This window comes from Pteronotus mesoamericanus, unplaced genomic scaffold, assembly GCF_021234165.1.
Source record: "Pteronotus mesoamericanus isolate MK-2021 breed Mesoamerican mustached bat unplaced genomic scaffold, CSHL_Meso_final contig_73, whole genome shotgun sequence".
In the NCBI taxonomy this organism is placed as follows: domain Eukaryota; kingdom Metazoa; phylum Chordata; class Mammalia; order Chiroptera; family Mormoopidae; genus Pteronotus; species Pteronotus mesoamericanus.
This window is the reverse complement of record NW_026555245.1, coordinates 34,150,253-34,168,798: the sequence shown is the minus strand read 5'-3', so window position 1 is coordinate 34,168,798 and position 18,546 is coordinate 34,150,253.

Here is an 18,546-nt window from a genome sequence, read left to right as displayed (position 1 = left end):
TTTTCTTTTTGTTGTTATTTTTTTTAAAGTAATTACTCTTTTGTTGAGCCTCTAGTTAAGATGAAGTCCTTGCTTCATGGACACATCAGAAATATTAGATCTATGTCTTTATTTTTAATGATGAAGTGACATTCCACTTTGATGTACAATTACATATAGTATTATTTCAATCATTATAGTATTATGAAATGTCAAATGACATTTTATTTTGATAGTACAATTGCCTATAGTATTGTTTCTGACATTTTAAGAAGTTTTATATTATTAGTTATTAGTAAAATAAATGTTACGTAACTTACTTTTGCATAACTTTTTTTAACATTAAATATACACAAAAGTTTAAAGAATAGTATAAAGAACTCTTGCATAACCTTTATCCAAATTCACCAGTTGTTTAAATATTGCCCCAATTGGCTTTATCATTCTTTCTCCTTACATGTGTATATGGAGAATAAGTTGGCCATATCATGCCCCGTATCCCTAAACACTGAACCATATATTTCTTAGATAAGGTCCTTCTCTTAAATAACCATAGTTCAGTTATCAAAATCAAAAAAATTTAACTTGATGAAATATTATTTTTAATCTACCATCTATATTCAAATATCATCAATTATTCTAATAAAATTTCTTATATCTATTTTTGGTCAGGTTAATCAAGAATTATACAAAACAGCCCTGGCTGGTGTGGCTCTGTGGATTGAGCACCATCCTGTGAACCAAAGGGTCGCTGGTTTGACTCCCGTTCAGAGCACATGCCAGGGTTGCTGGCCAGGCCTCCAGTAGGGGGTGTGTGAGAGGCAACCACACATTCCTGTTTCTCTCCCTCTCTTTTTCCCTCTCTTCCCCTCTCTCTAAAAATAAATAAATAAAATCTTTAGAAAATCTTTAAAAAGTATTACACAGAACATTTATTGTCATGTTTCTTAAGTCTTTAGTCTGGAAGAGTTCTTTAAGATTCTGTCTTCCTTGATCTTAACACTTCTGAAGAGTATGGGACAATTATTCTGTAGAATGTTCCTCAAGTTGGGTTAGTCTTTTCCATATGATTGGTTTTGTATTCTACATTTTGGCAGGAGAAGCAATAGCCTTACCTACATTTTATGTTTTGAAGTGAAGAATTATTCTAATTTATTAGGTCTGCTCCAATGTTGAAACATCTTACTTATCCAGACCTCAATTATCGAGACAACTATTTTACCTGGAATATATTCAATAACTAAAGAGAAAGTTTAAAATGTCTTATGTGCCACCAACGTTAGTGTTTCAGATTTTTAGTGACTCTGATTGGGTTGAGTGTGTAGCAGTAGAGGGGAGGGATATCAATGTTATTACACTGGAGGGTTGGGCAGTACAAGGACCTCCTTGCCAAAGGGTTTAGACTATTAACTTCTACATCTTGGCAGTGTCTCGGATTAAGGCCAAAACAAACTATGCAAGGTAAAAATGTGAATTCTAATGGTGATTTTGCAGACAAGTTTCCAGGAGGCTAAATACCCCAGAAAAATCAATATTTGAAGATGTGTTTATTGAAGTCACTTTAAACAACTACATTAGCAAAAACTAAGAATACTTTTTAACTAGATTCACATTTTTATAATGCCCAAACAGACAATACAGGCACAAAAACATCAGCAAACTTAGGAACAAAGATCCAGTCTAACCCAGAGGTTCTTCTTCAGACATGCAAGATACCTACTACCTCACAAAAAGAAGCTGAGGATTCATATCAGACTCTGACAGGTGATTTTTTTTATATTATTGATAGGTTTTTGTACATGTTACCTATATAGAAAAAAAGTATATGGTTCTTTATAGAGAGTTTGATTTTAGTCATTTATCAATCAATGCTTTTGTTGCCTACTATCTAGAGTTAAAGAATTCTTTGCGAGCCATCTGGTTGGGGTCAAATACACTTAACCATCACAACAAACAACCTGGTGGCTAGAGCAGGCTGACATAGGTAAGCAGCGCCTCTTACAGGTGAAACACTTAATAAATGAAAATACAAGAATGTCCTGTTAAATTTGAAATCATATAAATGACAAGTAATTTTTTAGTATCTGTCCCAATATTGTGCCCTGAATTTCATCGGTCATCAACACTCTTAGAGGAAGATACTTCAACCTGTTTTTGTTTTTGTTTTTGTTTTCTTGTGGTTGCGGGGCTGCACTTTAGAAGAACTCTGATATGCTTGCATATTATTCCTAGCAGGTCTGCTCTTGAGCCCTGACTTAGTACCTTTTTATCCTAATGGGTCATTTGGTTTCCAAGCTTGTGGAATATTAGAAGTAATACTCTGCAAGATGGAGGGGACTCTCAGAGGTAGCCCTGCAACATGAGCAAAAAGTGATTGTTTGGCAGCAAGCAAAGAGACAGAGCAACTCTAAAAACACACATTGGGATGAAAACAACACAGGAGGAGCATATATGACCACAACAGATTAAGGAGACCAGCTATGCTATCTTCCCAAGGACATTGCCTTATTATAGCGCCCTACTGTCACTGGTGTTTGATATGAAGATCTTGAGATCAAAAAGAGTTCAAATTGCTTTTGAATATAGTTTACTGGTTCTCTGAGATTTTTGAAAGCATTAATAGAATAAATTATAACTCAATAAAGACTTTAAGAAAGCAGAGCAATGTATATTTGACAAAGATCTTAAAATTGGTTAAAATTAAAAATAACGTTTGCTTTTTTAATAAAAGGAAAACATTCAGTGTGTGGAAAATAGAGCTTTCTAAATCAAATTATTTCCCGAGATTTCCAAACTGTAAATGTTTTCCTGTTATTACTTTTATTACTGGTGTGTTTCAGGTGAGTATGTCGACTCGGTCGGAATTATATGAATAATTTCCTTAATGTCTTATTTTCCTTGGCATGTGGGGGCCCAGTTCTCTCCAAATGATTAGCCTTTGAGATTATTATTTCAAGTGACTCCAGTCATACCTATTGATGCAAGTAAGAGTTTGTGACATTTTTAGAAACTTTAGAACTCAAAAATACTTTCTAAGTTATTTTGTTGTGGGGAAGGAGTGAATGAGTGTGGGCAACTTTAATTTCCAGGAGAATGTATCTTTTACCAAAAGATTCACCCTTGGGAGCCTTTTTATGGCTGAGCAACTTTCCTAGACTAAAACACCATTTAATTAATACCCATGTTCTATAAATTTTTTATGCCTCCACTTTACAAAGAAAGATAAATATGTCACAAAACTAGGCTGTGCAGATGGACAGAATTCTCTTCAAGTAGGTCCTTAAGAAGTGGGGTATGAATATAGACACAGAGTGAGACAGTCAAGTGTCAAAAGAAATCTGTCAGCTTTTTAGCAGTTGAATAATTCAGAAGATGTACATTAAGCCAACTTCTTAATTTCCCATTTCCCCCTTTCTAATTCTTTCCTTTTCATCCTGTGATCTTTCTTCTCTCTGCCTCCAAGCTATTTGTTTCAGTGATGCCCTGGAAAGCAGGTGGTCTTCCTTATACGACAGCATCTGCTGCTCAGAATGAGAGGCTAAAGATCTAAAGGCAAAGGAAATGAAACCCGGAGTCCTATAAATGCCTTTTTAAAAATAGCCTTGTTTTGGGTTATTTTTTGTTGAATCACTGGAACTCTTTTATTATTCACGATAAAACAACTTGTCTAAAGGCAATGATCCTCTTCCCTTTATATTTCTGATATGGGGGTTTGTTTCTTTCCAACCATTTTCTGAATCAGGTTTCTTCCCTAAGATTTTACAAATGGTGAGTGGCTGCAAACCCTCTGAAGGTTTTTCTTAAGCCGTTTGTTAATAGTATCCTCTCAGCAATGACTCCAGCCTTTATAGTTGTGATTGTTAGTGAAGCTTCAAGGGTATAGTGGTGTTTTTCTAGTCTTCTAGGCCCAGGGGAGAAAAGAATTCCCAGGAGGACTTTGGGCTGGTTTATTATCATCCAGAAACAAGAAATCAAGAGGGTCTGAGCTGAAAGGCCAAACATTTTTTTACACTTTCCAAACTTGAATGGACAGTGTGGTGTAATAGAAAGAACAGGGGTGGGGGTGGCGGGGCAGGACTCAGGGTGCAGAAGGACCTGAGTTTAAATCCCAGCTCTGCCACCCAGTAAATATGTAAAACTGGTCACTTAAGATTTGAGCTTCAAGTTCTTACCTGTATATAATGTATATAATGTAAAATGTTACCTATTTGATAGATAGGAATGGTTTTTGAGCCTCAGTTTCTTATCTCAAAGGTAGGAGTAATAATACCCATCGTATAAGGTTGCCGGAAGGACTAAATGAAAGAAAAGTGCCTAAAAGTGCTTGTCCTGTGGGCCTTTAAGAAACACTACCTTCCTCTGAGGATCACCTCCAGTTTTTCCCTTCCTTCCTCTGCTCGAACCACATAAACATCCACATGCACACACGTGGAGCTACCATCTAATTTTATTCCCTGCCTTTCACAGGGAAAAATATGGATGAGAGGTGAACCTGTCCCAACCTGTCATACTGTTGAAGTAAACTTGGATTCACAAATAAGACCCTTTGTCTGACGGGGAGGCTGTGGGGGTAGGGGCTGCCTCAGACCCCACTCTTGTCAGGCAGTCTATGTAGAGAAGAAGCTCCAGCAACCTGGTTTGGCAGAAGACTTTTCCTCTTTGGACCCCTGCCCAACATTTTCTTTTCTGGTTTTTCCCAAAGCTATGAAATGTGATCTTGAGTCTCTAGGAGTCACTGTTTTAGGGCCATGAACCAAATGTTTTCAGTTTATCTGATAATACAAATTGCCCTCACATGTGTCTAGCAGCTCATCAGTTAGACACCATTTGGGAGGAACAGAAATTGCCAGTAACAAGATTATTTGCTAACATTTTGTTCTCTCCTCACTTCCTCCAGTCCTCTCTCTGTTTTTTCTCCTCCAGGCTGCATCCCTTCCCTGACCTGGGCTGATGGGCAGGTATATTAATAGTCGTCACAGTGGGATTCTCACACTTGCCTCTTAGGGTTGAACAGTTCCTTGAAGACACCTCCTAGGAATCACACAGTGTACACCTTTGTTCTCTTTAGTTTCCCAGCTCTTCCTGATTTCTGCTTCTGGTTTCAGTGCCAGGTGCTTGAGATGTCAGTTGGCCAAGACAGATACACTCTACCTAAAGACCTAATGCTGAAAGACCTGGCCAGGTACATCAGTTGATTGGCGCATTGTCCCATATGCCAAGATTGCAGGTTCGGTCAGGACACACACAGGAATCAACCAATGTATGCATGAATAATGACCTGAATAGTTACTAATTTAATCAGTTATGCTTCTATTTACATTTCTGTTGGGGAATGTAAGTCAGACAATAAGGCATCCGGTTTGAAAAGAATATAATTAAGAGCTACAATAAAAGTAAGCAAGCAGGATATGTGATTAAAAAACAGCTTAATCTTAATTTTTTTTTCTCTTGGCTAGCTTTTTTCCTTTTCTAACAACTTAAACTCTTTACTGGGTTATAGTTCATACACTGCAAGTAAGTATACAATTCAGTGATCTTTGACAAATGTATCAAGTTGTACAATCATAACACAATCTGATTTTAGAACTTTTCCATCACCCCCAAAATTTTCCACAAGCCTATGTGTAGTCAATCCCTGCTCACACACCGTCAACCCCAGCAATTGTTGATCTAATTTCTGTCTCTATAAATGTGCATTTTTGTATATTTAATATAAATCGAATCACACAGTATGTAACCCTGTGACTCTGGCTTCTTTCATCTACCATGGTTTTGAGGTTCATCCGTGACTTAGTATGTATCATTGTTTAATTTCTTTTGATTATTGAATAATATTCCATTGTATGGCTATATTACATTTTATTTATCAACAACCATTTATTCATCTATCAACCATTCATCTGGTTGATAAACACTTGGATCGGTTCCAGTTCAAAGTTATTACTGTAATGATTCAGTGAACATTTACATACAAGTCTTTGTGCATATGTTTTCATTTCTTGGGTAGATTCTTAAGAGTGGGATTTCTGTCAGAGGCTTGCATCTCAGCCACCAACGTGCCATCCAGACTGAGGAAGACCCAGAAACTTTGGGACCATGGAGCTATGTCCACGGCCACATTGGCAAGCACAGGAAGCGTTCGGGAAGCTGAGGTAAGACCGGCAGCTTGCATCTTCACAGCATCAACTTCGATAAATATCATCCAGGTCACTGTGGGAAAACTGGTATGAGGCACAACCACTTAAACAGGAACCAGAGCTTCTGCCCCACGGTCAACCGTGATAAACTGCAGACCTTGGTCAGTGAGCAGACACAGGTAAATGCTGCCAAAACCAAGACTGGACCTTGCTGTGGTGTGATCATGCTACTATGCATTTCTGGGGAAGCGAAAGCTCCCAAAGCAGCCTGTCATCGTGAAGCCCCAAATCTTCCTCAGAAGAGCTGAGGACAAGATGAAGGGTGTTGGTGGGGCCTTTGTCCTGGTAGCTTGAAGTCACATGAAGGAAAGTTTATTGAATGCTCCCGTCTTTTTTTTTTTTTTAAAGTGGATTTCTGAGTCCCTTGGTAGTTTATGTAACTGTTTTAAGAAATTGCCAAACTGTTTTGCAAAGCAGATGTGCATTTCCACCAGCAATTTATGAGGATCCACTTTCCAGTTTCATCACATACTTGTCAACACTTGATATTGTCTGTCTTTTTAATTATAGCCATTCTAGTGCTTATGCAATGGTAATTGAGTGTGGTTTTAATTTCTCAAATGACTAACAATGTTGAAAAGTTTTTAACATACTTCTTAGCCGTTTGTAGGTCATTTTGCTCATTTTGTAACTGGACTCTTATTATTAAGCATTAAGAGTTCTTTATGTAGTTGGATATAGGATAAAGTAGGTTTACATCTGTGAGTTCACAAAGCACAGAGTTTATCATTATTTATTAATTATTGTATTATTTTCCATACACATACTTTTGCCCCACCCTGTATATATGATTTGTAAATATTTTCACCCCCTCTGTGGCTTGTCCTTTCATTTTCTTAATGGCGTTTTTTGAAGCACAAAAGCTCTAATTTTGATGAAGTCCAATTTACCAGTTTTTGTCTCTTCTGGCTTGTGCTTTTGGTATCATATATAAAAGCTCTTTGTCTAATGAAAGGTCATGAAGATTTTCTCCTGTGTTTTCTACTAGATGTTTTATACCTTTGGTGCTTACATTGATATCTATGATCCATTTTGACTTAATTTTAGTATATGGTGCGGGTACAACTGTTTGTTGAAATGATTATCTTTTCCTCTTTGAGTTGTCTTGATGCCTTTGTTAAAAACTAATTGACCATAAATGCCAGGGTTTATTTCTGGATTTAATTCTGTTCAGCTGATCTGTAGAGTTATTTTTATGTAAATATCTCACTGTCTTGATACTTTAGCTTTATAGTAAATAAACTTTGTTCGCTTTCAAAATTATTTTGACTCTTCTAGGTTTTGTTATTTTCATATAAATTTTAGTATTATCATGGCAGTTTTTACAAAAGTTTTTAAATCTTTTGATCAAGGAACATAGAATTTCTCTTCATTTATTGCTATGTTCTTTAATTATATTCAGCAATGTTTTTTGCTTTTATTGTACAAATACTGAACTTCTATTTGTTAAATTTACAACTAAACATCTTACTCTGTTTCTTTCTTGTAAATAGAAATATTTTTTTAATTTAATTTTGTAAAGAATTGTTTATAGACACACAAATTTTGTATATTGTGTTTGCATCCTGTGACCTTGCTTACAGTTGTTCTTGTAGTTTTGCATTGTGTGTGCATGTGTGTGTATTACTTATGAATTTCTACATATAGAATCATATATATGAGGCCTGTCCAGAAAGTACCCAGGCATTTACTATGAAAAATAGACATTTATTGAAGAAAATACACAATACAAGAAACATTGTACATAGCACAATGACACCTCAGTCCCCTTCAAAGTAGGCACCTTGGGACCTCACACACAGCTCTCCCAATCGCCATCAGCTGCCCTGTCGTATTTCCCTGAATCTCATTGATGGTCTGAAATCTCTTCCCTTTCAAAGGTGATTTTAGTTTTGGGAAAAGCCAGAAGTCTCAGGGCACCAAATCTGGTCTGTAGGGGGGTTAAGTCATCTGGGTGATTTAATATTTCACCAAAAAACTCTGCACAAGACGTGATGCATGAGCAGGCACTTTGTTGTGATGAAGCTGCCAATCACCAGTTGCCCAAAGCTGTGTCTCTTTTTGTCCTATTGCATCTTTCAACCAGTAAAGAATATTGAGGTAGTACTCCTTATTAACTGTTTGGCCTGGAGGAGTGTATTTGTGATGGACAACACCTTCCCAATCAAAAAACAGAGTTAACAATGGTCTTCATCTTGCTCTGACTTTGCCATTCCTTCTTTGGGTGTGGAGGACCAGGAGACTTCCATTGGGATGGCTGGGCCTTCGTTGCTGGATCATAGCAGTAGACCCACAATTCATCTCCGGTTATGACCTTTCTGAGGAAATCTGGCTCATTTGTAGTGGTCGGAATCAAGTCATTAACAACTGCAGCACCATGTTCCTTCTGCTTTGGTACCAGAAGCCATGGAACGAACCTTGCCATAACACGTTTCATGCCAAGATCCTGCATTAAAATCTCAGACATAGTAGTTTTTGGAATCCCCAGATCACCTTCTAGTTTTTGCACTGTCAGTTGCTGATCTTTGTTGATTGCAGCCCGTATGCACTCAACAATCTCAGGTGTTCTGCTTGTTGCAGGCCTTTCAGAATGTGGATCACTTTCAACAGATTCTCGATCACCTTTGAAGCATTTGTCCACACTTTTATTTGCAATGCACTCATTGCATCATCCCTGAAAGCCTTCTGAATCACCTGAATAGTTTCCATGGAGGAATGTTCAAACTTAACGCAAAATTTGATGCAGTTTCATTGCTCTACTTGCTCAGTCATTTTGAATGCAATGGCCACACAAGTCATATGCTCACTCAATGGTGTCTATCATCCTCACTGACTAGTAGAGTGAAGTGGTCATTGGTCATGCATGTGCATTCCAGTCCATTCTCCTTGGCTGCCAGGTTACATTGATGTCGCACAAATCATTCTCATTATATTAACAATGGCTGAACTTTTTCTGGACAGACATAGTATTACTCAAAAATAGAGTTTACTTCTTTCTTTCAAATCCAGTTGCCTTTAATTTCTTTGCTACACAGCTTTCAGCCCTTATCCATTTAGCATGATATTAGCTGAAGATTTTTCATAGATGTCCTGTATAAAGTTGAGAAAGTTTTTTTTTCCTTTGGTTTGCCGGGAGATTTTAATCATTAATCAGTGTTAAATTTTGACAAATCTTTTTTTCTGCATCTATTAGATAGCCACATAGGTTTTGTCCTTTATTGCCTATAATTATATATCATATTAATTGTTTCATATATTAAGTCAACCTTGCATTTTTGGGATAAATCTCATTTGGCCATTGACCATAATTCTTTTTATACATTGCAGAATTTGGTTTGCTACTATTGTAAACATTTTCTGCATCTTTGTTTATAAAAAAAATTGGTCTATTGTTTTCTTTTCTTGTGATGTCTTTGTCTGACTTTGGTAACAGATAGTGCTGGCCTCACAGAATGACTTAGAAAGTGTTCCTTCTGCTTCTATTTTTTTAAAGATTTTGAAAAATGTTGATGTTAATTCTTTAAATGTAAAATAGAATTCACCAGTAAAGCCATCTGGTCCCGAATTCCTTTTTGATGAGTTGCTTTTGATTACTGATTTAATCTATCTACTTACAATAATTCTGTTCAGATTCTCAGTTGCTTCATGAGTCAGTTTTGGTAATTTGTGTGTTTTTAGAATTTGCCCATTTAATGTATGTTATGAAATTTATTGGCTTACAATTGTTGATAGTATTCTCTAGTAATCCCTTTTATTTCTGTAGGTTGTTAATAATGCTCCCACTTTTATTTCTGATTTTGGTTATCTAATCATGTTTTCTCTGTTTTTCCTAGTCAGCTAAGGTTTTGTCAAATATGCTGCTCTTTTAAAGAACCAACTTTTATATTCTATTCTCTATTTCATTTTTTAATTTTTTATTCTCTGTTTCAGTTATCTCTGCTCTAAGCTTTATAATTTCCTTCCTTCTGCTAGCTTTGGGTTTAGTTTGTTTTCTTTCCTAGTTTTTCTGAAGTGTAAACTTAGGTTATTGAATTGAGAGAGATCTTTCTTTTTTATTGTAAACACTTACAACTATAAATTTCCGTCTGAGCACTGTTTTCATTTTCATTCTCCTGAAAGTATTTCTGATTTCATTTTCGATTTCTTTTTTGATCCATTGGTTTTTAAATGGTGTGTTATTTAATTTTTACATTTGTGAATTTTCCAGCTTTCCTTATGTTAATTGATTTCTAATTTTATTCCATTGTGGTTTAAAAAGATACTTTGTATAATTTAAATCTTTTTAAATTTGAAGAGACTTGTTTTGTGGCTTAGTAGTCTACAGTGGAGAATATTCCATGTGCATGTGAAAAGAGTGTGTATTTTGCTATTGTTGGATGGAGTGTTCTATACATGTCTTTTAGGTCTAGTTGCTTTATAGTACATTGGACCCACTTGAATAATTCAGGATAATTTGCTCATCTCAGAATTCTTACTCACAACTTCCCTTTTCCTTTTAAGGGAACATATTTACAAATTCCAGGAATTAGGAAGTGGATATATTTTGGAGGCCATTATTCAGTCTACCACAGTAACTATATAGTCTTCGTTTAAATGCTGATCCACAGTTAACACACTCACAATCTCCAGGGCAGGAGCGCATTAACTCAGAAACAGGGAGAAGAGTGTGCAACTATAGCGTGGGGCAAAACAGAACACCAAAGTAGCATTTTGAAGAGTTCCAAAGTTATCAGAGTGACAGATATTATTCCATCAGAATAAAATGGGATTTTAACTTTAGGACAATGAAAATTAGGCTGGAAAACTGTATTTAATGTGTTTGTTGAATTAAATATATTCAATATGACTTGGTAAAAGATTTTACATGGGAGAGTCATTTTTTTCCTATGCTCTAAGATAGAAACAATCTTGGTTTTACATTTTTTTAAGGGAATGGGTTTATGTCAGGAATACACTCTGAGCCTCTACATAGGGGTTTTACAGCATAGTGTTCTTTCCAGTAATAATAATAGTTATGGGTCCATTCCTGTGTATACCACACAAAATTTGCTTCATGCTTAGGAGATTTTATAAATTAAGAGATGCATGTTCCACTAGGGTATTTGTAAACTCAAATTTTTTAAACAATGTTGATTCCTCTGTATTTCTGTTACTCAAATTATATCCAGCTTAAAAAGACCTTGATCTGACTTTTATTCAATTAAGTTTTACTGCTTTGTACTCTAAAGCCAAGCCATAACTATAAACTTAGAAGAAAAGTTATGGCTGAAAAGCAGAACATCACAACATGTTAACTGCACTCTTTCCATCATTTAGAAATCCCTAGCTGTGAGCCAAGAGGTTTCTGACCAGTAAATTTGATGTTCACTGTTGAGCTTCTTTGTTAGATTTTAGTTTATAGTTTTTATTGACCATCATGAGGACTTTTGAAGGGTAACTGAAAAGTCCAATAGAAAATAACATGGGAATAGTTTTGATAATGTTTGGGGGTGCAGTCAAATGATATGATTTCTTATCCCAGTTCTGATACTTGCAAGCTATGTAACCTGGAGGAAGTCAAATAATCTCCTTGAGTCTCACTATTCTCATCTATAAAAAAAGGATAATAATATCTACCATAGAGAGTTTTGAGAGTTATCAAACCATGCTTTGAAAAGTGTTATGTACTGAATAAAATGGGTTACCATTCTTCTCAAATGAGAAAAAAGAAAAACAATCCACTTCATTCTTAAACTGTAATAATGGAATTGCACATAATTGAATTGCATAATCAGGGAGGAATATATTTTGTGGTTACAGGTAGTCCACCCAAAGGTATGATAGGTTTCAGTATCTAGATTACGGGGTCAATAGGACAAGTGCAAACAATTGATCTCCATTTTTCTCCATGTGACCAAATGAGATTTCCCTCTACTTTTTCACCACAGCCCCAACTGTGACCAGCCATTTCACTAATCACTCATACCTGGTTACCACAAATGGGTAGATCTGATCAATCTACCCCTACTGCAGAAGAGAGAAGCTGAACACACAAACCCCTTTATTGGTAAGTCATATGTGCCACATTCGTCAGCTACACCAAAAGGCCAGAGATATGGTCACTAATATTTATAAATAATTATTTAATAACTTATAAATGAAAAGACTGTCACATTCTCAAATAAAGTCTTTTTTAAGAGATAGCATTAAGAATAGTATGAGCAATTTGAATATTCACTGAGAATATGAATCTTTTTATGTGAATGTGCATAATGTATACACATACATACACACACTTACACTTGTGCATTCAATTAGGTGAACAAAAAGTTACTTGTGATTTTAAAATTATGCCTTTAATCTCCATTGTAGGTTTGAACTGAAAATCAGTGCTCTAAAGAGAGATGTTTCTTACAACACTACCCAAAGAGAACATAAGGAAATGTCTGTCTTCAAATAATTTAAGATGATTTACAAAGAATATAATGCTGGAGACCAGCAATTTTCAATGAGTGTGCTGCAAGAATTTTTAAAACATGTAATACCTGACTATTTAATCAGCAGCACTGACCTCTTTTCCTTGGGATTGTTAAATAAAAAAACCAGCCAACACAATAGCCATCTGGTGTGAATGAATCAAAATTATACCTTTTTTTTTGTTAGATTGGCAAAAAATATATTTTTTGGTGTGCCACAGAATTTTAGTAATTAGTTTATGTGTTCCATGAGATGAAAAAGTTGAAAATCACTGCTATAGAAAAAGGTTTGTTGCCTCCATTTTATTTGAAAAAGTAGAAGAAAGAGAGAAATACAGTTTTTTTCTTAAGTTGTTGTCCATTAGGGTTATTCAAGTACATATTACCTACCGGCATTCCATTGCTGGAATAAAGTCATATGGCCACATCTATCTATCCCTAGGTCTTGCTGGTACCCAGTCAAGTTTAAAAAACCAAGAAAGACTGAATTGACTGAAATCATGTCATGTACTTACTTTTGCTTTGATTGCCAGCAGCTGTAACAGTGAAAGGTGCAAATCTGATTTCCACTTACATGTATTCCATGGGAAATGCTCCCAAATTAGAAAACTTTTGGATACCAATGAGTCAAAAAAAAAAACCAACAGCACCCCAAACCCAAAAACAAACAAAAAAACAATGCCCACTACTTATTACATATTAATAATTAATTTGTTAAGAAAATGTATGTAACCAAGATAACCAGATACTGCGAAACTTTCAAGTGACTAATCCAAGCATCTGTTTATTCACTTATAAAATTGGGACTAGAACATTCTGTGGCAGAAAGCATTTTGCAGACATCTCCCACCCCACATCCTTGTCAAACAATGTGGCCTTGTCAAACAATGTGACACTCATCTCATTGATAGTTAAGTTTTTTCCTTCCCTTTGAATCTGGAAGAAATGCTCATTTGTTTGTTTGCTTATTTAATTATCCAGCCAGCCAGCTATTCATCCATCCATTAATACATGTATAGTACTCAGTTTCCCTTTTGTTTCTTTGGAAAATAGATACTATGTCAAATGCCAGGCTCTTTGTTAAATATGTTAGCTAATTTAAATCTCACAATTTCCTTTGTGGTAGGTACTATTCCCATTTTACACATGACCTTTGTGAGGTAGATATCTTCTAGAATGTGTCTGGGTCTTTTTAGAATTAGGACACTAAATCTCAATTTCCAAATGTTTAAGTACGCCACGTATCTGTTATCTCTAATATAGCAAAACTGCTGTGGATTGGTAAGAACATAAATTCTGAAGCTGGTATGTTTAGGTACAAAACCTTAAACAGTGTGACCATGTACAAATCTCTTAATGTTGCTGTGTCTCAGTTTTCTCATCTGTACATCATACATAATAACAGTACCCCGACTGAAGGGTTATGAAAATTATACATATTAATATTTGTAACATGCTTAGAATTATGCCTAGCAAATAGTTGAGCACTATATTAATGACTAATAGGGGAAATGTTAAAAACAAAATAAAATGTACTTTAACCTTATTTTTTCCTTTAGTTTTACCTAAATTTTAATTTTGTTAATCATATAATGGGAATTTCGCAGAAGTAGCATTTCCTCTTTTACCCTCCCATAGAACACGTGATCTATAGATGCTTAATATGTTCAATATGGGATGATAAAAGGCTTGATGCAAGTAGGAAATGTGTAGGTGGATGGAAAGGAGTTTAATAAGCACCTGAACTTATCTAAATGTTCATATCTGCAACACTCCTTGTCATCAAACATCTCATATCTAGCTTGACATATTCATAACTGATAAAATTACATTGCTTTATAGCAGAATGCTTCAAATGTGCTAAAGGTGAACAAAAACAACACAAATTCACTGAGGTAGTTAAAGGAAAATTACTTAGAGGACTATGTTAATGCAATTGTAGGCAGGGAGGGAGGCAACGTTAATCAGAGTTTCTGAATGTCCTATGGACTGTATCCATTGTGGGAACCTATGTAATTCAACACTTCATTCAATTTGCTCATCATGATAGAATTTCATCAGTCTTGTCTACTCTTGGCCACATATTCTGTGCTGTGCAATTGGAGATCTCAATGTAGTCACTTAGCTTATGCTCTACCAGGAGCTGTCTCTGCTCTCTGGAGACCTACACTGAACTGAGGCAGTCTAAGAACAGCAAGGGGCTCCAACTATGAGTCTTCCATTCAGGACAATGGATAAGCATCCACGAGAGAAAAGCACAAAACCCTCATGCATATACAGCTCCAACGGGGATAAAGAACTTTTATAGTGGGGTATTGGAAAGAGCCAACACGGCTGGCTGTAAGCATTCAGGTGGGAGAAATAAGACTAGAAATGGAGACTAGAGCAAGGAAACAAAGTAAAATGGAGAGCACCTTTGTGAAGAGAGTGAAAAGTAAAGCAAACAAAAGGTAGGAAAATACAAAATGCTCCCAAAAGTTGTTCTGTCCTCAAAGTTTTTAATGCTCCTCTGTTGTGGCACTTTCACAATGTGTTGGAATTCCTTGGTCATAAGTACCTCTCTTATCTCCCCAGAATATCCCTGTGAGCACAGGTAGGGCAGAGCAATGGCCAACAAGTAGCTATTTCTGTGAAGGAAAGATGCGGGGAGGGAGGGTTAATAGGAACTTGCAATAAGGAGGGGAAACCTAAGGGCAAGAGGAGGACGCGGAAGCTGAGAAGAAGTCAACAAACACATCATTGCTAACTAGAACGATATGAGAGACAAGATGGCTATCAGGTAGAGGAAAGCCTCTCTCTAATTTAAATATCTCATTCACTTTCAAACATTTTATATTCAGAGAAACTCAAATGCCAAGTTGCTACTTTTAAAAAAGTAGAGGTAGTTAGGGAGGATGAAATCCATATGTTTCTGATTAATTTACACAAATCTCATTGAAATTCAGCTCAGTGTAGGGCGATTGAATGTCATATATGCCAAGGCATAGCATAGTAATCGTTTTAAGCCATTTTGGACGCTCCAGGAAGTCTCAAGAATAAACAATGTGAAGCCCCAAAGGCCTAACAGTGCAGTCTGAAAGGGAAAGCCAAAAATATCTGAGAGTCCACATTTCCAAATGCAACAGTCTGCTGCAAAGACTCCAGGATATTTTATGATGCCCAGGAGCCCAGGAAATGGCAGTCATGGCATGACAAATGGGAACTAAGCAGAGTTCTCACCAGCAAATGTTACAGGGGAGAGTTAACAACAGAAGATGAAGAAAAACCCAAATGAAGGAGAGAGTGAGGATCTATCTGAAAATAATTTCAGGTGTGTTAAAGCAAGAGAAAAACAACAGAAAAAAAAATGGAGAAAAAAAGGAAGATCAAGAAGTTAAAAACAAATCCAACCCTAATGAATAGCTTCACAATTACAGTATTGTAAAGTGCAATTATTTATTTTAGTGCCTCTTTCTAATTATACACTGGTTCAGACATAACCAGTGCAGACGCACTTTCCACACTTCAAATAATCTAATAGCTTCAATTTTGGTTGTGGAGAAAGGCAATAAACAAAGAAGAAGATTTAAGGGTGAGTTGGGATTCTGATTTGAGCAATTGCAAAGGTTGTTGGTTATAGCCTTAATGTTTTTGTACCCCCAGATTTATACACTGAAGCCCTAATCCCCAGTCTGATAGTATTTGTAGTCGGAGCCCTTGGGAGTTAATTAGGTTTAGATAACATCATAAGGGTAGGGTCGCCATGATGGGATTAGTGTCCTTATAAGTAGAAAGAGAGACTGGACTTCACTTTCTCTTCACCATATAAAACACAATGAGAAGGTGACCATCTGCAAGCCAGGAAAAGGATCCTCACCAGAACCCAACCATGCTGGCACCCTGATCTTAGATTTCCAGCCTCCAGAACTATGGGAAATAAATTTCTGTTGTTTAAACCACACAGTCTATAATATTTTGTTATGGCAACCTGATCAGACAGTGATAATTAACTCAGTGCTTATTTACTGTGATAGGGAAGAGTGAGAGTTTACCATGGAGTTGACTGAGATACATCCATGTGGAGATGTTAAAGATATGATTGGTTATATACATTCATGTCCCATCAACATACCAAATCAATGATATTAAAACCATGAGAGTAGTTGAAAACTTCAAATAATAATCGCTAATATATATTGAATGCTGCAATGTGCTGGAAACTATTTTAGGCACTTGATATGGATTGCCTCATTAATCCTTGCAATAGCCCTGTGAGCAAGGAACAGTTGTTATCCTGAGTTTACATATGAGAAAACAGGGGATTAAAGGATTCTTCTCAGTGAAACCAAATCATCCCAGAGAAAAGACCATAGACAGTGATGTGAGGGGTCGCTTAGTGAATGATGAGTCCCCTGCGTCACATACTTGGAGCTTAAAACCAACTCTCCAGTGTTTTGCTCCCACATATTTTAACATAATGCCAAAGATTACCATACATTTCAGAAATTCTGAAAAATGAAATACAAAGACTAAGACAAGAAAACTTGGTGGGGGAGGAAGGGTATGTAAGAAATAAACCCATAGTAACAGAGATAAAGAGTGCCTTTGTTTTAATTCATTGAAACTTTTAGTCAAGTGCTTCACTGAGATGGGTGTATTACAGTTGTTGGCAGTACTGTTCTTTATATGTCCATTGTGTCAATTTGTGAAATCATGTTGTTCACATCTTCCTATTCATACTGGTTTGTTATCTGTTCTATCAGTTACTCAGATAGGTAAATACCCTAGGGTTTCTATTATTGTATCTTTCTTCTTGTACTTCTGTCGATTTTCCTTGTTTTATTTTATTTTATATTATTTTATTTTATTTTAATTGACACTGTTACATATGACCACTTCCCCACCCTGTGCCCTCCTCCCCTCACTGTGGTCTGTGTCCAGGAGCTACATATATACGCATACATGTTCTTTGGCTAATTTCTTCCAGTACCTCCTCCCCTCTGAGACCTGTCAGCCTGTTCCATGTATCCATGCCTCTGGCTTTATTTTATTTGTCAGTTTATTTTGTTCATTAGATTCTACATATGGAGAACAAAAAATTTGACTGATCGCTAATACTGATTAAAATTTTATCATTATAAAGTGTCTCTCTTTATTTTTAATAATGTCTTTGCTTGATATTAATACTATTGTTATTTTGGTTAGTAGTTGCATGGTATACCCTTTTCTATCCTTTCTACGTTTAACTTATTTCTATCTTGTTGTCTATGTGTTATCAGTAAACAGCATATTGCTGAGTTTTGTACTTTTAGCTAGTTTGATAATCTTTATATTTTAGCTGGTACATAAGTCCATTTACACCTAATATAATTAGTGATATATTTGTGCTTAAATTTATAATCTCATTAGTTCTTTCTAATATTTATTTGTTTACATGTTTATTTTTCCTTTTCTTCCCTTATTTTGATTATTCAAAAAATTTTTCTGTTTTTCTCTGTTAACTTGAAAGTCACATACCCTTTTATTATTTTTTTAGTTTAAGTTGTTCTTTTCCTCTTTTCAATCACTGTAACATTACAATAGCAGAATACAAAACAAATGAATAGGTTACAGCTTTGTATCAGTTGCATCTCAGGGTGTATGTTGTCAATGAAAATTTTAAGTCAGACCCATGTATAAAATGGATTTTAATATTTACTTGTTGTGTTTTCCTGGACAATGTATTGACTTCCTTGAGCTTCTTCATTTGTTCAGTAAAGTTGATATACCATTATAACCTTAAACTCTGTAATAAACTAATGAGGTTGATGTGAAGATAAAGTGAGATAACATTTGAAAAGCATTAGACAGTGATCCTAACACATGGTAAGCGTTAGGTTTCTATTCTCCCATTTCTTTTTCTAACCTGATACCTGACAATATTGAAAAATAACACC